This window comes from Cebus imitator, unplaced genomic scaffold (assembly GCF_001604975.1).
Source record: "Cebus imitator isolate Cc_AM_T3 unplaced genomic scaffold, Cebus_imitator-1.0 Scaffold359, whole genome shotgun sequence".
In the NCBI taxonomy this organism is placed as follows: Eukaryota; Metazoa; Chordata; class Mammalia; order Primates; family Cebidae; genus Cebus; species Cebus imitator.
In genome coordinates, this window is record NW_016107674.1 from 1,350,306 (window position 1) to 1,358,897 (window position 8,592).

Below are 8,592 nucleotides of genomic sequence, written 5' to 3' on the forward strand. Positions count from 1 at the left end.
CCTGGGTTCAGGCAATTCTCCTGCCTCAGCCTCCTGAGTAGCTGGGATTACAGGCACGCGCCACCATGCCCAGCTAATTTTTTGTATTTTTAGTAGAGACGGGGTTTCACCTTGTTGACCAGGATGGTCTCGATCTCTTGACCTTGTGATCCACCCGCCTCGGCCTCCCAAAGTGCTGGGATTACAGGCTTGAGCCACCGCACCCGGCCGCTTTTTTTTTTTTTTTGAGATGGAGTCTCACTCTGTCGCCAGGCTGGAGTGCAGTGGCATGATCTTGGGTCAATGCAACCTCTGCCTGTCAGGTTCAAGCGATTCTCCTGCCTCAGCCTCCTGAATAGCTGGGACTATAGGCACGCACTACCACACCCAGCTAATTTTTGTATTTTTAGTAGAGATGGGTTTCATAATGTTGGCCAGGATGCTCTTGATCTCTTGACCTTGTGATCTGCCCGCGTCAGTCTCCCAAAGTGCTGGGATTACAATCGTAAGCCACCATGCCCGGCCAGTATTTATATAATTTCATAAGACTATTAGGAAAAAACAAACAAACAAAAAGACTATTAGGAAAAAGCATCTTTAAACATTCATTGCTGTCAGTAAACCTTAAAATTTTGGCCTTAAAATGTTAAATGTAGCTGAATTTAAAATTCTAATATTCTAGTTAGGATATTCATTACAGTTTTTATTGGATATAGTCACACATCACTTAATGACAGGATACATTCTGAGAAACACATCATTAGGTGATTCTGTTGTGCAAACATAAGGTGTACTTACACAAATCTAGATGGTATGCATATTTTTATGTACATATATTTTTTCATACAGAAATCCAAATGTCCCAGCACCATTACTGAATAGCAGTAATGGTGATATTTCCATGACTTGATCTGCAGTGCCACATTAAGTGCCATATATCAGATTTCTATATGTTCTCCATTAGAATATTTTGGGACCACCATCATATATGTGGTCCATTGTTGACCTCAATGTTGTTATGCAGTGCATGACTATATAAATTCTTTACATTCTATAAATAGCAATTTTTATATTGTTTTACACTTTATAATTTCTTACTCATACTATATATCCTATTAAATGGGATTTTTTTTTAATGCCACTTAAAAACATGGATGAAAATTTTATAGTTCAAATAGTCCTTTATATAAAGCTCTAAGCTACCTGTCAGTGGTCAAATATAACTGATAACTCATTTGAGGTTTTTGTGATCACACCTCATCCACACTTTTTTTTTTTTTTTTTTTNGCTCTAAGCTACCTGTCAGTGGTCAAATATAACTGATAACTCATTTGAGGTTTTTGTGATCACACCTCATCCACACTTTTTTTTTTTTTTTTTTTTTTTTTAGACAGGGTTTCGCCATGTTGGTCAGGCTGGTCTCGAACTCCAGACCTTAGGTGATCCACCCGCCTCGGCCTCCCAAAGTGCTGGGATTACAGGCGTGAGCCACCACGCCCGGCCTCACCCTTTATTTTGACCAAAAGATTGTAGTTTCAGTGTCTGTCATAGAAAGTGGAACTACATCACTTAAGGGATAATTTCAAACAATGCTTTTAGCATCTCATTTACTCCACTGGTGTTAATTCAGCATTAAAGGCTTTAAAAGGCAGGAACCAGTGAAAGGTTAAGAGTTGCACACTGCCTTACCCTTTACTCCCTAGTCACTTCAGCCTTAAGTAGCCCTCAATCAGCCCCTTTCTTTCCTGAGGACATGCATCTCTTTTTTATTATTTTTTTATAAGACAGGGTCTTGCTGTGTTGCCCAGATGGGAGTGCAGTGGCTATTCGCAGGCATGATCCCACTACTGATCAGCACAGGAGTTTTGACCTGCTCTGTTTCTAACCCGGGCCAGTTTACCCCTCATTACTAAACCTGGTGCCCCCCCTTCCAGGAAGGTCATCATATTGATGTCAAACTTAGTGTGGACCCCTAATTGGCATAGCACAGTACAGCCCCAAACTCCTGGACTCAAGCCATCCTCCGCCTCAGCTTCCCAAGTAATTGGGACCAGCACACACCACTGTGCCTGGCGATGTGTCATAAACACATTTCCTTTCACTGCTTGCAGTTATTCCACTTTCATTTCTTTAACTCTCTTCCCAAACGAGGGACCATTATAAATCCCTTCCAGAATCTTTGTTTTGTAGAGATGGAGAGTCTCACTAATGTTGCCCAGGTGGTCTTCAATGCCTGGCCTCAAGTGATCCTCCTGCCTTTGCCTCCCAAAGTTCTGGGATTATAGGCATGAGCCACCGAACCAAGCCTTTTTCAGAATCTTTATAATCTCCACTTACGTCTTCGCCCTTCTCTAATTATTCTCAAGAATTAATATGCCGGGCACTGTGGCTCACGCCTGTAATCCAAGCACTTTGGAGGCCAAGGCGGGCGGATCTCCTGAGGTCGGGAGTTCAAGACCAGCCTGACCAACATGGTGAAACCCTGTCTTTAAAAAAAAAAAAAAAAAAGAATTAATATTTGTGTCAACATTAACACTAAATGTTATCTGTCACGTTTCCCAAATAAGCCAGTGCTTAATTACATTATCATTTCTCTCATCTTTCAGCTCTTGTTTACAATGGCTTTGGTATTTCTGTCATTAACTAGAGTTCTAATTTTTTAGATGTTATAACCAACTAACGAACCTACTTGAAAATGCAGAGAAAAACATTCAGGAGATTCAAAGTTTACAACCTCATAAGATCAACTTATTTGTGCTGTATGCTACATATAAGTGAGCTTTTAGAATTATTAGCAAAAAAAATTAGCAAATATTCAAATTATATATAATGTTGGAGTGAACCAGTAAAATAGCCTTGATTTTTCCCAACTCTATTTTCTTTAACACTTTATTATAAAAATCATTACTATGAAAAGAATGTTAAATGTAGCTTAAAGTGGAACATCCATATACCCACTACCTAGATTCTACAGTAAGCAGTAAATTACACCTGCTTTGCCGAATGTATTTTCATCTATCCCCCAACTACTTTGAACTTAACAAAGTTTTTTTAAAAAAAAAAAAACTGGAACATTCATAGATGGGGTATTCTAATTAGCCAAAGTACAGCCAGAAAACCTTGGTTGAATGGCTTTCATAAACAATTCTGTTTTCTTATTCTTGAAATTCAGGATCTGGTCTTAGTCATCACATGATTATAAGAACTTAAGAAATAGACAAGGATAGCTAAGGAGACTGGATTGAATGCACAGTGACTCTAAGAGCCTTGAAAGTCTGGTGGAAAAGGGACATTTCCAGTCTTTGATATTAACCTTTCTAAAATTTGAGAGCATAAGTACTTATGACTTAGGGTAAAAAAAATTAAAATTTTTGCCAGGCACAGTGGCTCACACCTATAATCCCAGCACTTTGGGAGGCCAAGGCAGGCAGATCACAAGGTCAAGAGATCGAGACCATCCTGGCCAACATGGTGAAACCCTGTCTCTACTAAAATACAAAAAAAATTAGCTGGGTGTGGTGGTGCGCACCTGTAGTCCCAGCTACTTCGGGAGGCTGAGGCAGGAGAATTGCTTGAACCCAGGAAGCAGAGGTTGCAGTGAGCCGAGATCATGCCATTGCACTCCAGCCTGGGTAACAAGAGCAAAACTGTGTCTAAAAAAAAAAAAAAAAAAAAAAAAAAAAAAAAAAAAAAAAATTAAAAATTAAAAAAAAAAATTTGAGAGTGGTAAATGCCTAATCATTTAAAGAATAAGGTTAATTTTGTTCAACTTTGGAAGGAATCATTGAAAGCCTTGCTTTATAGTTAGAATATCCCTACAAATTGTAACTTATCCAAAGTTTTGATGGGACCAGAAAGCTTCTGATTCCATATCGTCAAGTAAAGTGAAATAATAAAGATCTTCCTGTTTAAAGATCTTACTGTTAGTAAGCAGTTTTGAGTTCAATTTAAATCAAACATTTGCAATAGGAAATAACCAAAAATCATCAAAATGTCTACCAAAAGGGAGAAATCACTTAAAAACCTTGAAAACATAAAAAGGGAGAATGTTTTTGGCCAGGTGTGGTGTCTCACTCCTGTAATACCAACACTTTGGGAGGCCAAGGCTGGCGGATTGCTTGAGTTTGGGAGTTTGAGACCAGCCAGAGCAACACAGTGAAACCCCATGTCCACATGCCTGTAGTCCCAGCTACTCAGGAGGCTGAGGCGGGAGATCACTTGAGACCAGGAGGCAGAAGTTGTAATAAACTGTGATCCTGCCACTCATTGCACTCCAACCTGCGTGACAGCAAAACCCTGTCTCAAAAAGAAAAAAGCCCAGTGGGGTGGCTTATGCCTGTAATCCCAGAACTTTGGGAGGCTGAGGCAGGCAGATCACTTGAGGCCAGGAGTTTGAGACCAGCCAGGCCAACATGACAAAAACCTGTTTTTACTAAAACTGTAAAAGTTAGCCAAGCAGAATGGCATGCACCTGTAGTCTCAGCTACTTGGGAAGCTGAGGCAGAATTGGTTAAACCCAGGAGGTTGCAGCGAGCCAAGATTGCACTACTGCACTCCAGCCTGGGTGACAGAGCGAGACTGTCTTCAAAAAAAGAAAATGGCCGGGCGCGGTGGCTCATGCCTGTAATCCCAGCACTTTGGGAGGCTGAGGCGGGTGGATCATGAGGTCAAGAGATCGAGACCATCCTGATCAACATGGCGAAACCCCGTCTCTACTAAAAATACAAAAAATTAACTGGGCATGGCGGCGCGTGCCTGTAATCCCAGCTACTCAGGATGCTGAGGCAGGAGAATTGCCTGAACCCAGGAGGCAGAGGTTGCGGTGAGCCGAGGTCGTGCCATGGCACTCCAGCCTGGGTAACAAGAGCGAAACTCCATCTCAAAAAAGAAAGAAAGAGAAAGAAGAAAAAAAAGAAAGAGAGAGAGAGAGAAAGAAAGAAAGAAAAAGAGAGAAAGAGAAAAGAAAACATTTCTACTTGCCATCTCTTGCCCAAGATCCTAAACTGCCAAGATGCCAAGAACACATTTGTGAATTTGATTTGACAAAGTCAGATTAACAAACTCTACCTTTCTCTATTGCAGTTAAAAATATAAAAAAAAGGCTGGGCGCTGTGGCTCACGCCTATAATCCTAGCACTTTGGGAGGCCGAGGTGGGTGGATCACCTGAGGTCAGGAGCTCAAGGCCAGCCTGGCCATCATGGTGAAACACCACCTTTATTAAAAAAAGAGAGAAAATAAAAAAAACAAACTCTAATCTTGGAATAAGAGAACTATCTGTAGTAATTTAGTAGAAACAGCCATGTATATATAAGCAGCTTTGGAGGAGTGTGATTGTCTAGTATTTTTACAACCAGACATAAAATACCACAGTCTTCTGAGTGCTAATCTGTATTAAACTATGAAAAATTACTTAACTTTCCTGAATCTTTTCTTCATTCATAAAAATATTGTGTGAATGACCAGAGAAATGAGGTATTTTTATCATTGTTTAATGTCACTTTGTCTTTTATTGTTTTTTTCCCCCGATCCTTCTCCACCTCCCCACGTGCCTTAAAGTATTGTTGAATGTTCAAGATGATCTAACCTCTTCTAATTAAATGGAGCCTGAATAGAACATGTGGCCTCCTTTGATAAATGTGCATCTGATTTTCATAAAGTATGTAGGTTGCTTCTACCAATCGTCCCACTTTGTCCCTTTTTACCATTACTAAATTCAGAAACTATGTTTACTGATGCCACATAATCTATTCCTTTAACGAGGGAATTTAAAATTTATGTAGCCAGTTCTACACTAAGCCCACATTATTATAAACCCTGCTTTAGAAAATGAATTCTAAAATCTTAACAGTGGACCTTCAGTAAATTCAACACCTTTTCTTTTTTTTTAAAGATGGGGTTTCACCATGTTGGTCAGGCTGGTCTTGAACTCCCGACCACAGGTGATCTGCCCACCTTGGCCTCCAAAGTGCTTGGATTACAGGTGTGAGCCACCGTGCCCGGCCTCAACACCTTTTATAAATCTTAAATTGTTATTGAATTTGACACTTTTATAATTCAAGTTAACAAAACAAATAGTTCCTGAGTTACACATAATTTGTGTTTACACAATTCTGCCTCCTCCACCATCTCATTCACAATACAAGCATACTTTCTTTTCCATTTGGAACAGTTTCTAGGGGATTTCTAGATTCAGAAGGAAAGAAGTCCAGCAATGAGAAAATAACCTGGAGGAGTTAGCCAGGGATCAGATGGTCAGCAAGGCAATTCTGTGATGTTAAAATGTATTTAGTTTACCAGTGTTCCTCAAAAATTTAAACATAGGCTGAGCGTGGTGGCTCATGCCTGTAATGCCAACATTCTGGGAGGCCAAAGGCAGGTGGATCACGAGGTCAGGAGATCGAGACCATCTACTAAAACCACAGAAAATAAGTTGGGCGTGGTGTGACGCGCCTGAAGTCCTAGTAAGGAGGCTGAGGCAGGAGAATTCACTTATCTTAAGCTACTGGACATTGTACATCCTTTTTTTTTTTTTGAGATGTAGTTTCACTCTTGTTGCCCAGGCTGAAATGCAGAGGCAACCCGGAGGCGGAGGTTGCAGTGAGCCGAGATTATTCCACTGCACTCCAGCCTGGGCAACAGAGCGAGGCTCTGTCTCAAATAAATAAATAAAATAAAACAAAAACAAAAATAGCCTTTCATACCCAAGGATACATAAATATCCTTGATTCCTTCAACTGAAGGAGATATCAATGGTATATAAATTTTCTTCTACCATGAAAACAAAGGATAGTTTATCCTGCAATAAGATGAGGAGGGTTATTAGGAGATGAGAGAGGTGCAAGGAGAGATGATGAGCTACGAAAGATCAGTTTCACCTGATTTCAAATCACAGAAAAGGAAGGAAACTTTATTCCCCCTTTTCACCAACTGGGCCCCTGCTATCAGAATTCAGAATTTAGATTTTAACTGTCTGTTAACACAGACTTTTACAGGTAGGAAAAACAGCCTCTGTATAAGTTTCACGAGAAAATTCTAATTCAGCAACCAATTTACTATCACAGTCAAGTTGACAGTCCATAGGAGGCTGAGAGGATGAGGTCAAGGCTACCAGTAAAGCATTAATTTTTTCTTTCTTTTTTTTTTTTTTTGAGACAGGGAGTCTAGCTTTTTCGCCCAGGCTGGAGTGCAGTGGTGAGGTCTCTGCTCACTGCAACCGCTGCCTCCCTGACTGAAGGGGTCCTCCTGCCTCTGCCTCCCAAGCAGCTTGGAACACAGGCATATGCCACACCTGGCTAATTTTTATACACATTTTTAGTAGAGACAAGGTTTCCTTACGCCACGCAGGCTAGTCTCGAACTCCTGGGCTCAAGCGATCTGCACCCCTCTATCTCCCAAAGTGCTAGAATCATAGGTGTGAGCCACTGTGCCTGGCCTAAAAGCATTAAATCTTACGGGAGAAAATGGAGAGGACATAGAAAGACAAAATATGGCTGGGCGTGGTGGCTCACGCCTGTAATCCAAGCACTTTGGAGGCCAAGGCAGGCGGATCACCTGAGGTTGGGAGTTCAAGACCAGCCTGACCAACATGGTGAAACCCCATCTTCAAAAAAAATAAAAAATAAAAATAAAGACAAAATATTCCACTTCCATTTCCCTGTTGTAATTACTGCTTTGTACACTATTTACCAAAGCCATACCTCGATCTGACCTATTTTCTATCTACTTGCTGTGCCTTTCCACACGGATGTCCTAGAGGCACTCCAAAGTTCCACATGCCAAATCAAAATGACCTCCCTTTATAATTCTGACTCCCCTGCAACTCCCTGTAGTTTTATCCTTTGAGTTGCTCAATTTTTAATTTTTTCCTTACCCTCTATTCAGATGCTCAATCCTTAATTCTACAACATTCCCCCAAATAAGACCACGCCTCTGATAATGTTCTTCAGGCCCTTTTCTCTTAAGCTACTAATGTATCCCCACCCACGTAGTCTTTGTTTCAAGCTTTCCCTTACCAAGCTGTCCTCCGTATTTCTACATTTTATTTGAAGCAAGAATTCCATTCTCTTACTCAAACCTTTGAGGACTGCCATGCTTACAGAATAAAGTTGAAGCTCTTCCACATGACACTAAAGGCCCTTCGTGTTCTTGCCCCAATACACCTTTAAAAAACTTCCCTCCATTCCTTGCACTTATCTTAAGCTACTGGACATTGTACATCCTTTTTTTTTTTTTGAGACAGAGTTTTACTTGTCCAGGCTGAAATGTAGTGGCCTGATCTCAGCTCACTGCAATCTCCACCTCCTGGGTTCAAGCAATTCTCCTGCCTCAGCCTCCCAAGTAGCTGAGATTACAGGCGTGCACCAGCACACCCGGCTAATTTTTTGTATTTTTATTAGAGACGGCGTTTCACCATGTTGGCCAGGCTGGTCTTGAACTCCTGACCTCACGTGATCTGCCTGCCTCAGCCCCTCAAAGTGCTGGCATTACAGCATCATACATCTTTTCACACCACCATCTGCTCAGATTTTTTACCTCTCACAATTATTTTTTTTAATCAAATACTGATTTTTTTTTTTTTGGGACAGAGTTTCGCTCGTTACCCAGGCTGGAGT

The 8,592-nt window shown here is 40.8% G+C and overlaps 1 long non-coding RNA gene across 1 annotated transcript; it reads right to left on the reverse strand.

The window, feature by feature from the left end:
* Positions 1–661: 661 nt before the first annotated feature.
* Positions 662–3,455, reverse strand: LOC108288025. The gene is made up of 2 exons (XR_001818557.2): positions 1,279–3,455; positions 662–1,182 (listed from the first exon to the last, which is right to left on the reverse strand). It is a non-coding gene; the product is annotated as an uncharacterized LOC108288025 (long non-coding RNA).
* Between the last annotated feature and the right edge of the window lie 5,137 nt (positions 3,456–8,592).